This window comes from Mirounga angustirostris, unplaced genomic scaffold, assembly GCF_029215605.1.
Source record: "Mirounga angustirostris isolate CCGP_5_RB_7025 unplaced genomic scaffold, mMirAng1.0.hap1 SCAF_15, whole genome shotgun sequence".
Lineage (NCBI taxonomy): Eukaryota > Metazoa > Chordata > Mammalia > Carnivora > Phocidae > Mirounga > Mirounga angustirostris.
The window spans coordinates 53,912,477-53,930,619 of record NW_026991723.1 but is presented as its reverse complement, the minus strand read 5'-3'; positions in this window follow the sequence as shown (position 1 = coordinate 53,930,619).

The following is an 18,143-nucleotide window of genomic DNA, read 5'->3' as shown; positions in this document are numbered from 1 at the left end:
TACACAGTATGCACACATAATCACTGGTAAATAATGACATAAAGATAATATTTAAAACACGTATTGTTCTATAACTTCATGTTTTAATAAATTTTGTGGAGGATTTGGAAACACACACATTCTATGGAAACATATATATTTGATATATGTATCAACAAATATATATATATATATATTTTTATTTCCAACTAGTTTTACATTCCAAGTCAAGAATTAGTAATAGCACATATGGTAGAGTAGGGGCTTTTAATGGCTTGTCACACCCCAGAAACACTAAAAAAACCCGACAAAAATGATCAGAATCAATGTGGATGGACATTTGGTAGTATCTTAGGTTTATATTTTAAAACAGTGCTGCTACTAAAGTTCTTATTTTCTGATATATATTATAATATATATATAATATATATATAATATATAATGTTTAATGTGTTTTTAATATATAATTTATAATTTATAAAACGTACCTTGTTTCCAAAGTGGTTTGCCAGCCTCAGTAATCTACTCTGGAAAATAGAGCTAAAAGTTTATAGCAAGCAAGAAAATGCTTCAACAGAAAAAAAGCAACATAAACATAGTAGGAGAGATTTGTAGGGCAAACCCAGACATACCCAAAGCCAGGGAGGAACAACAGCAAACTCTTTGGAGAACAGAACTTTGACAAGCTCCCACGTTTAGTGGGAAATCTAGAAAGCCTACACAGGCCCCGGGCAGGATGCATGCTCAATCTGGCAGGCTTTCAGGCTCAGCATAAGCAGGGAGTGAATGCTAAGGCAGAGTTGAAAAACCCAGCAAGGCTAGTCAGCAAGGGAGTGCCCCAACACAGACGCGATGTACAAAGATCTGGAGAGTGCTAGGAATAAATTTAACAGAAAGTTGCAAGACTTGTACACTGAAAACTACAAGAAATTACCAAGGGAAGTTAAAGAAGACCAAAATAAATGTAAAAACATTCTGTGCTTATGAATTGGAAGACTTAATATTGTTAAGATGGCAATACTACCCAGATTAATTTATAGATCAAAGGAATTTCTTTAAGTGTATGTACATATGTAATCTCTGTAATGTCCATAATCACCGAACATGGGCTTTGAACACACGAACCCAAGATTTCAGAAGTCACATGTTCTACTGAATGAGCCAGCCTGGTGCCCCTTACAAGCAATTTCTATCCAACTATTAGTATTTTAATTGTTGCCAGTGAAATGGATTTTAAAAAAGTGGCATGTCATTTTGATCATGATTTGAATTTAACTGATTACAACTGAAACCTAAAAGACAATCCCTCATATTTGCTTATTTTTTCTATTATTAAAAATGTATGTAGTTGTTATGGAACCTGGACTGGATCACCTGACGGAAGAACCAAGCGGCACTCAGAGATCTTGGAAGATAGGAGGTTTATTTAATGCTGGAGGGCTCAGAGAAGAGTGGTCTCCAAAGGTCTGAGCCCCAAGCACAAACAAAGGCGGCAATTTATACACTTCTACTTCTGCATACTTGGCACTTTTGGCCAAGAGCTAGGGGTTCCAATGCCCTTTCTCTTTACAGTAGGCACATTGATCCCTTGCCAAGGGGGTTTTGGGCTTCCCCCCTTTTGGTGGTTGGGGTCTCCCCATCTTTCTGTGTCCTTTTGTGGCCGCCGAGTTCGCACTGGGGAGCCTGGCAAAAGGGCTGTTGTATTGCCTGCATCCTGGTGGCCCTGAGGATGGTCGCAGTCCTTTTGCTGAAAGGTGCCACTGGGGAGGTGACAACAGAGTGCTCGGCCCCAGTATCAACCATAAAAGTCACTGGTTGGCCCCTCACCTTCATTTTGACCATGGGCTCATGGGGGCCAAGAGGAAAGAGACCAGTCCCCCTCAGTCTGAGGCCATTCCCACAAGGCCTATGAGGTCCTCCTCTCAGGGTTCTTCCTTGTAGCTGGGCTTTTGAGCCTTTCCCCGGTTGGGACATTCGTTTTCTTATACCTTATTGGTAATCTCTATTAGTTGGGTGATGTTCATCCTGGCAAAACCCTCTAGTTTCTGAAGTTTTTTTCTGATATCTGGGGCTGCCTGAGCCACGAAGGAGGTGTTTACCATCTGTTGGCTCTCCTGTGCCTTGGGGTCAAATGGAGTGTATATCCTGTAGGCTTCACATAGTCTTTCATAGTAGTCCCTGGGGGACTCCCCTGGTTGTTGAGTGACCGAGGATACCTTAGTCATATTCATGGGTTTCTTAGCTCCTACCCGGATTCCCCAGAGGAGGGCCTCCTGGTACCAGCAGATGTGGGCCTGTCCCTCGGTTGGTGGTGAAGTCCCATGCTGGGCGCTCTTCGTGTGCGGCCGTATTAGCCCAGGCAGTACAGTCGATGACTCCCGCTGGTGCGTGCTCTTCTAGGTACTGCCATGCACCTTTCATTATTCTCCTCCTTTCCTCTGTTAAACAAGGTGCAGAGTAACTGTTGGCAGTCTTGCCAGGTTGGCCAATGAGTCTGGAAGAAGGATACCATGGCCTGTGGTTTCTCAGAGTAGGATGGGGTGTTATGTTTCCAGTTGAGGAGGTCAGTGGTGGAGAAGGGCTGATAATATATCATGGAACGGCCGCGTTGAGCCATCCCATCTTCATAGCGCCTCTCAGGTTCCCGCGTCTCTCCTACCAGCATTTGGAGGGTGCTTGTACCCAGCCTGGGGCACAGCCTGGCTGCTGGTCCTGGAGAAAGGGGAATCTTTTGATCCTGGGGGTGCTGGTGGATCCTCTGGGCCTGGGGGCGCTTCAACCCACCCAGAATATGTACATACTATTACTAGGAGATATTTGAACCCCTGCTCGGCTGCACATCTGTTAAGTCTACCTCTAGATCTTCGAAGGGGGTTGCTCCCATCTCTGGACTCCTGGCGGGGGCCGTGGTGCAGACTGAGCATTATTTTTAGCACATGGTATGCATCGTTCTTGAGAAGGGCCTCTAATTCAGTTTTCCCCAGATGAGTGAGTCGGTGGTGTTCCTTGACTAGATGCCCTCCAGTTGCTGTTGGAACAAAGATGCACCTGTCTGGCATTATCCACCAACCCTTTTCTGTCAGGGTGGCCCCCTCAGCCATGGCCCATTCCTTTTAACTGGGCAGAGGGACTTCTTCTGGGGGTGTCAGGGCCATGGTGAGGGAAGAGGCTCTTTCCATGTCCTCACTGGCTGCAGTCTTGGTTGCCTCATCTGCCAGACAATTTCCCCGTGCTATGGGGTCTTCTCCTCTCTGATGTCCCTTACAGTGCAGGATTGCTACTTCCTTTGGAAGCCAGATGGCTTCTAGGAGTCTCAGTATCTCCTCCTTGTTCTTGATAGCTTTTCCTGTGGCAGTTAGGAGGCCCCTTTCCTTGTAGATGGCTCCATGTATATGTACGGTAGCAAAGGCGTACTGAGAGTCAGTGCAGGTGTTGACTCGCTTGCCTCCGCTGAGGGTGAGGGCTCAGACTAAGGCATATAATTCAGCCCATTGAGCTGACCATCCAGCTGGTAATGCCTTAGCTTCTAGGACTTCAGTGGTTGTGGTCACTGCATAACCCGCTTTCTGGGCACCCTCTTACAGGTAACTGCTGCCATCGCTGAACAGTGTGAGCTCTGGATTCTTTATGGCTTGATCCCGCAGATCTGAACGGCTCACGTAGACTTCATCAGTCACCTCGGAGCAGTCATGATCTGGTTCCCCCTCTTCTGTGGGGAGAAGGGTTGCTGGATTTAATGTCCTTACTGTTTCGAGGGTGACCCGCGGGTTTTCACAGAGGAGCCCTTGGTATTGTGCTTGCTGAGAGTTAGAAAAGAAGCGGTGTCCCTGTGTGTTCATGAGGGACACATGGTAAGTTTGTCTGCCTACTTGATGTGTAGGACTGTGGCTGCCAGCACCCTGAGGCATGGTGGCCATCCCACTGCCATGGGGTCCGGCTTCTTTGACAGGTAAGCAACTGGCCGTTGCCAGGGTCCAACAGTCTGGGTGAGTACCCCGAGCCCTATTTTTTCCTTTTCAGTCCAGGCAGGGGGTTCTCGATCTGTTCTCCCTAAGAGATCATAAGGAGTCTTGCTATTGCCGAGAACTCAGGGATCCTGCAGCCCCCAGGAATTCTCATAGGCCCCTTTTGGTCTGGGCCTGTGGCAGGGGGATGATGATCCTTTTCCTCTTCGGCCCTAGTTCTCTAGGGAGAAAACCAAGGTATCGGACCCGTTGTTGGCAGATTTGTGCCTTCTTCCATGAGGCTCAGTATCCCAAGTCTGACAGTTTTTTTCTGAGCCACTTAGGTGCCCCCAGGGGTTGCTTTTTAAACACACAGCTTCTGGGATATTCCTCCCATCCTGGGGGTTTCTTTTTAAACACACAGCTTCTAGGATGTTTCCCCATCCTACCCATTTTGATTCAGTGGGTTTGCATAGGCCAGGTAGTATTACACCCAGTGCTCATCACAACACGTGCCCTCCATAATACCCATCACCTGGCTACCCCATCCCCCAAATAATTGCCTTTTTAACAAGGTTCTCCCAGTGACTCTTATAAAGGGGTTTGGAAACAGTGTCTAAGCCTTGCTGTTCAGAGTGTGGCCAGTGGACCAGCAGGATCTGTATCGCCTGGGGTATCTTGTTTAAACTGCCAGTGTGTGCCCTACCCCAGACAGACAACTGGAATCTGCCTTTGAGCAGTGTAGTAGCTTGGCTTTTGATCTGACCTCTTCTCTGTTTTCATCTTAGTAGTGTTCCTCCTCTGACTTCCTTGCCCCAGTCCTCTCCAGAAGAGCCAGTGTTCCCTGCCTCTCCCTACCTGAGACCTGTCCCATCCCTGGGGGATGCTCGCCCCAACCTCCCACCACCCAGAGATGACAGGGAAAGGTGCTCTGTGAAGCTAAAGAACCTAAACAGCTGGAGATCTTGCCTTGTTAGAGAAGGCTGACTTGACCCCCAGGTCCTCCAACCTCCGCAAATTCCAGACCCCAGGCCTGTCTCATGATCTCCGTATATATATACTGTTTTTCTAGAGTCCTCATGTAACTCAGTGTTGTTCGTAAAAGACCCTTTAAATGATTTTTGTGTAATAGGAAGTGTAAGAGCGTTAGTTATTACAATAGCACTTTCCTTTTCAGTCTGATTTTGAATAAGCAAAACTGCTAGGAATTTGCTTCCCTCCCCACCCCCCAGAATTAGTCAAACATTGGAATACTAGCTATCCCATCTCTAGTGTCCATCTAACAATAGATAAATAGGATGTATCAACATCCTATTGGTTAAACAAAAAGGTGTATTTCACAAGTTTTGAATACAGAATTATTAAAAGGGACATCAAATGATTTTTTCTGTTGTATTTTCAATTTATTCCAGGTCCAGCTCTTGTAAAAGACATCTAACACACACATACACATAGATTCACACATACTAGAAATAAAATGCAATTATTTATGCCCCAAGCCTCATTTCCCACTGTTTTTCTTTTCTTTTCTTTTTTTTTTTTTAGTGTTCCATGATTCATTGTTTGCATATAACACTCAGTGCTCCATTCAATACATGCCCTCTTTAATACCCATCACCAGGTCCCACTGCTTTTCTTTCCTCATGCTCTGTTTTAATGTCAGCAGTTTTTAAACCTATCTTATTACATTCCTTAGTTGTTTTACTCAGTATATTCTCTTTTATTTTTCTCATGCAAATGCTATTCATTCTTCAAGGACAGACTCAAATTTAATTACTATGTGAAGCTTTTAATTACTAACTTTTATCTTGGATTATATCCTACTTAAGTTTTTAAAATCTATCATAATTGTTCACTGACCATATTTCATATAATTAACTATTGCTTAATGTTATTTTTTGTCTTTGTCAATAAAATTATAAGTTTCTTAAAGGCAGTGCGAGGGGCACCTGGGTCACTCAGTTGGTTAAGCATTTGCCTTCAGCTCAGGTCATGATCTCAGGGTCCTGGGATCGAGTTCCACATAGGGCTCCCTGCTCAGCGGGGAGGACTGCTTCTCCCTCTCCCTCTGCCCCTCTTCCCCACTCTGTGCCTTCTCTCTCTCACTTTCTCTCGAATAAATAATTAAATCTTTAAAAAAAAAAAGGCAGTGGGATTTTCATATGCTTCTTTATTTCATGTAGCATCTAATAATTTGATTATATAATAGGTGTTCGATTAATTGAACGTTGGTTCAATTGATGAAAATGAATTATTTTCAAATAGTGTATTAGTTGATAATAAGTAAATGATACTTCAAAAGGAGTGTGGTAGACAGAATGCCTCCAAAAGATGTATACAACCTAATGCCCAGAACTTGCATAAGGAAGGATTTGTTTGGTCTTAATAATGTAACCAAACTAATGTGAGTTTGCTCCTTGATAAGTTACAGATACAGACTACATCAGGTGGAGTCCTCACATAAAGGAAACTTTATTTGCAGCAAATAAGGAGTTCATGGGGAATAAGTTCCAAAGATATGACTCTGGGCAGGGGAGCGGGGGTTGGTGGGAGTGGGTTACTTTTATTTAGAGTTAGGATGAATATTCAGAAAGGTTGTACAGGCATACTTAGAAATACTCTTATACAGGCATCCTATATTATGTTAATGAGGCTTGTGCTCCTTCTAGGATAGAGACTAGCACTATAATGAAGCAGAGGTAACTGGCAGACTAAGGGAGAAGGCTATGGGCTTTAGGAGCTGGTATAAAACTGGGTGAGGTCTTGAGCTCCTTATCTCTAGTAAAGAATGCAGGGTCTTGCTTACTTTTGAGACAGCACTGGGAGTTTTATCACTGATTTATTGTCTCTGACAGGTTAGGCTATTTCCTGCCTGATAGAGACTGTTAGCTTTTGTACTTCCTTTGTTCCCCTTAAAATCCTTAACTTCTGAGGTTTTTGCATTGCTTTGTAACTCTGACACCTCCTAGGAAGTTCTGCAAGAAGTGTGCTTGGGCAAGTAAGGCACAGATAGTGGGTGGGGTGATAACTGGGGCCTTAAAATGACTTTTCTTGTGTCAAGAAAGTTCTCGTCTTTCTTTTTCTGGGGACTCCTAACTCTTTCTGCTTTCAGTCGATTCAGAGTTATCCTTTTTTTTTTTTTTTTTTTTTTCTTCAGCCAGACAAACAGCTGATTTACTCCCTGGGATCCACTAGTAGTCTACCCATTCTCTCCTCCCACCCTTTTCTATGAATATTAGCCAAGTTCAATTTCAAGTTATCTAATCACCATCAAGTCATACTTTTGTCCAAACAATAATTTGCTATGTGCTTTTCAAACAGCTACTTAAGATGCAGTTATAATTTACCATTTCATTTTTCTTACATATATTACATGCTTTAGGGAGGCTGAGGAAAATAAAAACAGAGGAAAACACCTTCTAAAAAAAAAAGTTGACCTTGAGAACATTAGATATGATAAAAAGAGACTCATCAAAACTTATTTTCTTTTGCTAATAGGAATATTTGGAAACATCTCTATGATTCTATGTAATGATTGACAAAACCGTGTTTTTTGTTTTTTGTTTTTAAAAAAGAGAAGGCAAAACCATGTTTTTTGATCAGAGACAAAGATTTGACCTCAGACTTCTTAGCCCATTTATAGCATTGTGTCCGTATCCTACCAAAAAGGGTAGAATAAACTTTTTAGGGCCGGTGCTTAGCAAAACCTCCTCCGTCATCACAGCTTTAGTTCCCTTTATGTTATTTTCAAGGATTTGATATAAGAAAATATGTGTAGAACTAGGATCAAATTTCACTACCTTAAAAACAAACAAATGACCTTTTCTGAGCAAAGTGTTTGAGCTTTCAGAATGGGGATGGCGGTAGGGGCGGGCAAGCGATGAAGCACCTTGTCTCAGAGGCTGTGATTCACCATTTACATTTTAGATACTTTGGCACATGGTTAGTTAATTGGGGCCTAAATATGAAGTGCACATCAACTGTAGTGCTCTCGGCAGTCAGCTTTATAAATTTTCCTCAGAATTTTTAAACAGTTAATATGCTTCACTGAAGAAGCTAAATCATTATCAAATAGCAAAATGATAGGACCCACTAATTAGGATCTCATTCGACCACTAAACTGGTCCTTTTAGACATTACAATATAATTTTCCCATTAAAGGCTCTTTGATAGGCTTGAAGTTGGGTTTATTTGAAGTTCCTTTTATGCTAAGGAGAGAGAACTCTGCTCTTTGAGGTGTAGTCTTTGTTACAGGACTTTTGAAATGTAAAAACGATTGACTAAGCCATGGTGAGGTATGTTGTTTGCATAGGAATTGCTGTACTTTGGCTACTCCTGTTTCATCAGCAAAGTACCAATTAACCACCAGTGCAATTGTCTTCTAAATTAGCAAAGAAAAATTTCAGAAGATTATTTCAGGCACCAAATGCTGCTCCACATAGAGCTTCAGAATACAAGTCTTAAAAACAAGAAAAAAAAAAATTGGAAGCTCCTTTCTTTTTTTTTTTTTTTAAAGATTTTATTTATTTATTTGAGACAGAGAGAATGAGAGAGAGAGCACATGAGAGGGGGGAGGGTCAGAGGGAGAAGCAGGCTCCCTGCCGAGCAGGGAGCCCGATGCGGGACTCGATCCAGGGACTCCAGGATCATGACCTGAGCCGAAGGCAGTCGCTTAACCAACTGAGCCACCCAGGCGCCCCTGGAAGCTCCTTTCTTAAATACCTGGCCTGTTATTTAGGAATTTTACTGACTGAATTATATATAAAAAGACAGGTCCTGTAATCTGTAATTTGTGTTGTTCTACAGAAAACAACCTTGAAGGATAAGGTCTTGTTAGAGCAGTAGTAGGTTTAATCAAATTGGAGATGTACACCATTTTATTCAAAATGCTTAGGGACACTTAATGTTTGCTAGTTCATCCAGCTGTGTAATGAATTAGGAATTAGTATCTGCTTTTGTGAACAGGTTAAAATCCCAGAAGTGATTCCAGCCTATCCAAGAAAATACACTAACATACTACAATAGGCTACTTACTTACGAAAGACGCAAAGATGAATAAGTCTACATGAATAAAACTTGTGTAAAGCCCAAGTGAGGATTGCAATTGTTTACAGGCCAAAAATAACAACATAGCAAGAAGTTGAGTTGCCATATTTCCTAGACTTTAGCAGGTAAGTAGGAAATTTGGACAAAAGTTAAAGAGGTACTTTAATATTACTTATTATGCTAATGGTAACTATCAATGAAAACTCAACTCATAATCCATTTAACAAAGTCTTCACAATTGTAAGAGTATTAGGTAGGCTCTTGGCTAGATCAGAGATCTGGGTACATGTAAGAATCACCTGGGGAGATAAAAAATACAGAGTTTCCATTTCTGATAACTACGAATTAACTGGTGCTGAAGTAATCCTCTTGGCAATAGCAATTATATAGTCTAAATAGAAAAGAAAAAAAATGTTTGGAAATATGTTGGTGTGAGATGAAGCAAGGCCAAAGGGGAAGCGTATGGTAGTATAACATGGAAGGGACATTTCCTACCTTAGTGTTTTCTAGTGCTCACCACTGCACAAGGCTGGTCATGCAGGGAAGTGCTGCTTGCCTACTCACTGTGTCTACCATTTATTCTAGACAGTGTGGCTATGGTATAAGAGTAAGGACTTCCGGTTAAGCATCTGCCTTCAGCTCGGGTCGTGATCCCAGGGTTCTGGGATCGAGTCCCATGTCGGGCTCCTTGCAAGGAGTCTGCTTCTCCCTCTGCTGCTCCCCCCAACTCATTCTCTCACTCTCTCTCTCAAATAGATAAATAAAATCTTAAGAGATTCTTTAAAAAAAAAAAAAAGTAAGGACTGCATTTTATTTCTCTCTGTAGCCTTAGCAAATAGCTTATTACATGGGATACACTAAATACAAAGTTTTCTATCTGTATCTATCTATCTATACTCACATACATTGATACACATATACTTTGTGTATGTGTATTTTAAACTGAAGCAGCTCGGAACTCTAAGGATGCATTAATAAAGAAAACATAGATTTCTATTCTTCTTTTACCCTCAGGTACATCCCCCTTCCCAGAGAAAGAGTATTATTCCTTAATAAAACGCAGTCTTGAAGCACTACCTAACATTAATGTGCCCTGTTTTAAAAGATAATATAATGCAGGACAAGAAATGGAAGTAAACAGCACCTAATTTCACTTGAGCATTTCCTTGTTAACTTTAACTGTTATCAATCAGTGGGAGAAAGGTTCCTGTAAACTTAATTTGGGTACACAAATGCAGCCGGTTATTATCCTTTCTCAACTCAAGTAGGAAACAGACACTTAACTTAGCCAGGGTACTCTGCCATCTGCAAAAGCCCTTGGAGCAATATTTGATCTGTTGGGGCTCAGGGCAGGCCGCCCCAAGATACACCACGCTGGCATATTGATTATTTTCAGTTAAAATTACTTAAGGAACAGCAAGTGCAAGAATGCCCTGACACTCCTTTGTGTCTGGAAACAGGAAATAAATCTCCCATGTGTAAGTTACCCTTCTTGCACCTGGAGGTAGAGAGACATCCTTATCATTAGAGATGGGAACTCAGGGCTGACGAAGCCTATATGAAGAAATCTTGTTACTGTTAATAATTTACTACCCCAGCCCAAATTCTGTTTAGAATTCCTTACTGACTAAAGTGCCAAAAAAAATAAATAAGTTTTCTTTATACTGTCAATTCCTTACAAATTTATTTCTTTTTTACTGAAAAGTGCAAAAACTGTCTGCCTTGGTCACTTCTTAAGTCCCATATCTAGGAGGCCTCTGTAGATAGAAATTACATTTCATCTGTCTTGTGTCAATTCTTAAACCAGCCAAAAGAATCTTCAAGGGTATAGTAACATTTTTCCTTCCCATCAGATCCTAGATTCAGAATGTCTGGGATCCAGAGCTCCTGGGTATCCAGGATCTTGGCAAGTTGTTTTTGTTCAGTATCTCCTTCCTCTAAGAAGAGAGGCCTTTAATTTTATATTTAGAACTTACTAAAGAGGAGCCATTAAAGAGCATTTTCTTATGCCTAAATTAACACTCTGAGCATTCCCCCTTTCTAGCATATTCCCTGCCTGGAAGGAAAAAAACAAAAACAAAAAAAGACAGAAAAAAACAAAATAAAACTGTGTTCCAGCAATATGCTGCAGTTCTGCATGATTTTTTCACAGCTGTTGTGCCCACTAAGTTCACTTTCTTCACTATCAGATCCCTAGAAATATGTAGCATAATGGTCTTTTTGGTTCCCTATCCGGATTACTTGTCAAAGGATCATAATTCTTTTCCTCATAAAGCATAGATTATAAACCTCATATAAACAAAAAGGAACAGGGATTGAAATACACACACACACGATTTTCTTCAAGTTTTCTTATTGAAGGAGCAAAAGTTGTCTCTCTCAATTTTTGCTAATTTCTATTATATCCCTTGGTACATTAAAAAAATAATTTTCTTCATAGGAGTCTTGCATAATTGTTAAATTGCAACCCATCTTACCACAATGTCTTGGTGTAATGTAATATGGGTTCATCTGTATGTGACTCAAAGTACTATTGGTTTTTGAAAGCAAGATTTTTATGTCCTTGCTCTCAAAATGCCTCATGAACCATTTGAAGAAGGAAAATGAACCTGAAGAGCTATCTAGAAACTTTTTGTTGCGGGGCTCCTGGGTGGCGCAGTCAGTTAAGTGTCTGCCTTCAGCACAGGTCATGATCCTGGAGTCCTGGGATTGAGCCCCAAGTTGGGGGGGAGTTCCTGCTCAGTGGAGAGTCTGCTTCTCCCTCTCCCTCTCCCTCTCCCCGCTTGTATTCTCCCCCTCGCCCTGTCAAATAAATAAATAAAATCTTACAAAAATAAAAAGAAAGAAACTTTTCATTGGTAACTTTTAATACAGTAGAGCAAGTATTAAAAGTTATAAAATGAATGTCCATGGCTTGCAAGACTATCCTGAAGATGATAAAGCATTCTTCAAAAATGTCACCTCACTGATATTCTAGATGTTACAGATGATAAAGTGTAGGAAGGCTGAGTCAAAATAATTTCAAACAGACTAAATGGTGGCATTTAAAGATTTTCGCAGTTGGCTTATGCACATATTTTTTAGTGTTTGTAGGCAAGGAATGATACAGGATAACTTTTTAAATCTAAATTAATCTACAGAAAACTTTTAAATCAGTATAAATTTTGTTCTAAAATATCAGATAAGAAAGTATTGCAGTATAATTTAATTGTCAGCATTCTTTATTCCTTAGTGCAACATAAAATGACATCTTTCAATCAATATAGTCATACATTCTGGAAATAGTATTGTAACTCCTGATCTAGGGGCTCATTGGAAATTAAAATACAGTCTTTGTTATCCGCCTGCATCCACATATCCATACGCCACCCCTCGACCTGCTCTCTGCCCTGGAAGGCATCTTTGTCCTCTCTCTGCCTTCCTGTGGTATTTGACCAGTGGAAAGCACACTCGTGTCTTAGAGAGGGGAGGAGAGGAGAGGGGAGATATTTGCTCCTGCACCTTCTTTTTTACTTTGCTGCAGTGCTGACAAAAGCTGCATTTCTTTTTGGCTCCAGTGTTTATCTAGTGGCCCATTTTTTACCGGACTCCATTAACTCGATTCCATCTCTCTTATCCCTTCAGGATTAAAATAATGCATTTCATTGAATCTAAGTGATATCACATATCACTTTTTGCGACTATTGTTCATCCCTAGGAGTTTGACTATCCATCTGCTCTTGCCATGCCACACATAGTTTTCCTGATATAAAAAGTTATCTCTGGTCATAATTTTCTATCTGCTACAGATTCCCTCTCTAAATTCTTTTAGGCCATTAAGGGGGAGGTAAAAAGTTCTTCGTAAGTCTGCTGGGCCTCCATAATTTTTAGTTGGAAATGATCCACAAGCCAAAGTGGCACATTGTGGGGTGGCATATTCTGTTTCCCCTCAGTATTTACTTTTCTTGTTTGTGTATAAGAGTTATACTGCATTTAAAAAGTTGGAAGTGAGGGGCACCTGGGGCGCTCAGTCCATTATGCGTCTACCTTCAGCTCAGCTCATGATCTCAGGGTCCTGCGATCGAGTCCCGAGTCAGGCTCCACACTCAGTGGGGGGTCTGCTTGTCCCTCTCCCTCTGCCCCTACCCCCACTTGTACTCTCTCTGTCTTTCTCTCAAATAAATAAATCTTTAAAAAAGTTGGAAGTGTTCTTTTTCTTCTTATGCTATAAACCAATTTCATCATCACGTGGTAACATTATTATCACATGCTATATTAAAGTTTGAAAATAAGGACTATGTGGTCCTGGAGTATTGGCCAATATGGCCTTAATATTTCTCTTAGCTTGGCTAAACTTTAGATAGGATTCTTCCTGACTCTAGGCCTTTGACCTCCCTTTTGTTAAAGCATTTACTTTAGAAAATTTATAATTGCAAATTCTTATTCTTCCTCTTGACAGCTTTATAACTCAAGAATGTCTTTCTTAAGGACCTGGAGCCATCCCTGTGAAATATAACCAACAACAATCATAGCACCCCTATGTCTCATCTCTGTGGGAGAATAGGATCGCAACTCGGACTTAAAAAACTACCTCCTGTCATGAAGATAGGAGAAAGTTTACTTTTCCTTTGGGTAAGTCCAATTAGCAGACACAGATGGCCTTAGATCTCTCCCACCTTGTAATCTTAAGAACCCTTTGTTAGAGCATAATTAAGTTTAGAATCCAGTTTTCTTCCCTCTTGCAATAGCCTTGGGTAGAGTCACCCTGTCCTGTTTAACTCTGGCCAGTGCAATTTTTACTTTGAAAGTGTCTTCTTGATATTTCTCTTTTCCTTTATACCAGGTATTATTTTATACTTTTGCAAATGCCACTTTTTAGAATTATTAGAGTTCTGTTATACTTCTCTTTTCCATTTCAAAATTTCTGCTTTTATATTTATGAATTTTAATCCTTATGTATTTTGGTATTTCTTGTTATTAATGTTATCAAATTGAATGTGTCCTTTATTATTTTCATTCTTTTGTAACGAAGAGTTTTAAGGTGGTGAATTTCCTCTCAGTACAATTGTTATTACATCTCATAGATTGATGATTGATTGATTGATTTAGAAGAAGGAGGAGCGGGCGCCTGGGTGGCTCAGATGGTTAAGCGTCTGCCTTCGGCTCAGGTCATGATCCCAGGGTCCTGGGATCGAGTCCCGCATCAGGCTCCCTGCTCCTTGGGAGCCTGCTTCTCCCTCTGCCTCTCTCTCTCTGTCTCTCATGAATAAATAAATAAAAATCTTTAAAAAAAAAAAAAAAAGAAGGAGGAGGGACAGAGGGAGAGAGAATCTTACCAATACAGGGCTCAGTCTCACAACAATAAGGTCATGACCTGAGCTGAAATCAAGAGTCAGGCACTTAACCAACTGAGCCACCCAGGTGCCCCACATCTCATAGTTTTAAATGTGCAGTAATAACTATTTGGCAATTGCATTTTGGTTGCATCTTTCATCCCAGAATTGTTTAGGAAACCATTGAATGAATTCCCACATGCCTAGGTACTTTTTATTTCTATATTCACAATTTCCTTATAGTTTTAAATATGGTATGATCAGAAAAATTCTAATTTCTATTTTTGGAAATTTAATAATTTTCTCTTTACTCAACATATGACTAAACGCTGTATATTTCCTATGGATAATATTAGTAGGCAGATAGAAAGTTTATATTGTTTAGAGTTTATTAAGTATGTATATTTTAAAATACTGTATACACAAATAATCTCACTCACTGGATTATTTTTATTCCTTAAGCCTAATTTATTATGTATTTTGTCAGTGTCAGGGGGAAATCAGAAAAATAATGCATTTATTGTTCTAGAGATTGAATGTTTGTGTCCCCTAAAATTCATATATTGAAATCATACCGCCCAAGGTGATGGTTTTTTAAAGGTGGGTTCTTTAGAACATGCTTAGGTCAGGAGGACAGAGCCCTCATAATTGGGATTAGTATCCTAATAAAAGCAACCCCAGAGAGCCAGTGTCTCCTTTCTACCACATGAGGTTACAGTAAAAACACGGTTGTCTAGGAAGTGAGCCCTTACCACACATCAAATCCGCAGTGCCTTGGTCTTTGGCTTCCCAGCCTCCAGAACTGAAAAACAAATGTTTAAACCACTTAGAATATGGAATTTTTGTTATAGCAGCCCCAAAGGACTAAGGCAATTATGTTGTTTCTTTCACTCTAACTTTATTCATTAATAATAATCACACCCCATTAATAATTTTTGCTTTGAATTAACATCTTTTTTTTCTGATGGTCTTATTTATCTACTTTACCATTATTATTGGCTATTAAGCTTTTTCTGGTTTCTACTCGAGCACTTTTCATACTTTCTCTTTCAATATTTCTGAGTGATTATTGGACTTTACCTTTTTTTAAATTGGAATTTACCTCTGAGGATGATATAGAGTGATTGCATTTTGAGTCATTATTTTTCCTCAGGCTTAAGAGCATTTTATTTACATTTATTATTTATAAGAGGATTTCCTTCCTCTGTGTAATCAGTTCTCCAGTGATTGAGAATTTGTATAATCTCTTTTCATTCTAGTTTTGTTGCTTCAAACAGTATTCTTAAACTTGTATAAAATACATCAGTTTGAGTGAGACAAAAGGATATCTACTAACCTGATCATTGTCATAAATGATGAGATATAGACTTTTTCTTTTTCTCTCCATTGCTCCTTCACCCCTTAGTTTTCCTTTATTTGAGAGCTACATTTGTCTCATTACAATCTTATTTTTCAACTCATCATTATTTCTCAAAGATTATCAGCTTTGTTTCTGATATTTTTATAGCCATGTGCTATTTTAAAGCTTATCATATAAGAAGTTGTAATTTTATTTTACTTTATTGCATCCAGTATTATTAATATTATTTGTCTTTGCATATATGTATGAGTATGTATATGTACCTAATTTAATTATGTGATAAGCTCTATGGCAGTAACAACCATGTTCCTCATATCTTCTTCAAGTCCCCACAATCCCTAGCAAAATGCTTCTCTATGTAGGTATTCAGCAAGATTTTTTTTTTATTTTGTTATCGAATTTAAAAGCTTGATGAAGACCTGAAGAAATGCTCTGATCGCTCATCAGTTAGCACTCATATTTCCCATTTTTTATCCTTTTCTGAAAACAAAACAAAGTTTCCCATTTCACAAAAATGTCGCTAATTTCAAAGACTACTCTATACCATTTTATTTATCAAAGTGAAGCAGGAGAGCGAGGTTTTTGTCTCTCAGAGTGGAAGAATGAATCTCGCGGATAAAGGAGAGTGAGTAAGGCAATAGAGTTTTATTAAGTAAGGATACAGAAAAAGCTCTTGGGAGTGAAAGGGGTCCCAACAGGGCTGCCAATGGTGGACCTCCACTGACAGTCTTTTATTTAGAACTGACCAGGGAGCATGTGGCCTTATCAGATAGCATCTTTAATGGCTTACTTCTTCTTTGGGGTCTAGTCACAGTGTGACTGCCATTAAAAGACCCCACCTCTGATGCCCAGGGCAGGATGGTCTGGTTTGTTCCCTTATCTCTGGTTTCCTTATGCTTCAACATTTCTGGGATTTCTGTGAGCCTGATCACGTAGCCCCCTACCCATCTTTCCCTACCTAGCCGCGCTTGTCCCTTACTCAATGAGACCTTTCAGATGTGCATCGATGGGTCATATACTTGGGGGACGATTACCAACATGTATCTGCAGGACAGGGGGAGAGGGTGGGGTAGAGATAAAGGAAGTTTCCAAAGGAATTTTTATATGTTAAAGTAGACTTACAGGATCTTGGGGGTCAGGCTAAGATTGCCATTTGCCCTTAGCAAAGTGTCAACATCCAAACAGTTGAGTCCCCAGTGGAATGTCATCATGCCTATTTTCAAGGACTTGTCAATGGTCTGTAAGTAGTAAGGAAATTAATAATTCTCCTTCTGCCTTTTTTACCCCCACATCAAAAGGAAATAGTGGGAATGATCAATAACTGGCATTAGAGATGCACATGCCCTAATTCTAAAGAGAAACAATAAGAATTTTCATTTTCATGCAAAACAGACTCTAAAGATTTAATTCAGTATAAGGTAATAAAGGAAATTCTGCATTTACAGGTTAGTTTGTCACTGGTTAGTCCTTTTTATCCATTTGTAGCTATAAATGTGCTGATGAGGTAGAAAAGGAAAAGGTATTTTAAGACTTGTATTTATGTAAAGCATATTGAAGAATTTTTGTAGTTTTCAACTACTGGCTAAATGTACTCTTTGCATTATCTTCATTATGAATGCTGTTACATAATCCTATGAATCTCTTCATACATTTAAATCAGATCTAAAGAAGTGAAGTATAACCGTTATTTTTTTTTTTTTAACTGAGAGTTGAAAGACCTTAGTCGCCAAATATTGCTGCCCAAATTCTGCTTCACTGAGATTGCTTAGCAGCTGCTGTAACAGGATTTCATTCTTGCTGTGCCCATGGACTGACCCATAGTCAATACAACCTGTCTCCCCACACCTTTCAGGATTTGAATAGCAAAAAAATTCTTGAAACAAAACTATGACACTCTTCCACAATAAAATAAAATCTTTAATTACTTGCCCCTCCCTTCATCCCTCATCAACACGTACCTTAAGGTGCCCTCTCTTGCATTGTGTTAATAAAGGCCGGTTAACTGCTTTGTTTTTCCTTCCACAGTCTGGTAATGTAGGGGCCAAGCAGGCTGCCCCAAAATAGGCCACTTAGGCATTTACATTATTTTGAGTGAAAAGTAACCAAAACCCAGAAGCAGGAAAAGCTCTTTCCCTGGTCCTCAACTGCCTAAATAGGCATGGGAAAGGAGAGCCTGTACCAGGAAGAGAGCTATTAACAGAGACCCCACTTTAGCTAAGAAATTTACCTGCATAATAGAGCAATCTTTGTTTTTGAAAACATTTCCTTTCACCTTCTTGCTAATGGCCTTCCTCCTCTTTGTGTTCCCGGGCCCTAACCCTCTCCTTAGCACTCTGAGTTTCTTGTTGCCTCACTGTCTTTGGCATTTCACCTCTATGTGGATTCCCCATACACACTCTATTAAATTTTACTTTCTCCTGTTAATTTTTCCCATGTCACTTTGGTTCTAAGTCCAGCTAGCAGGACCTTGAAGGGCAGAGGAAGGTCTTCTTCCCCTCCTCC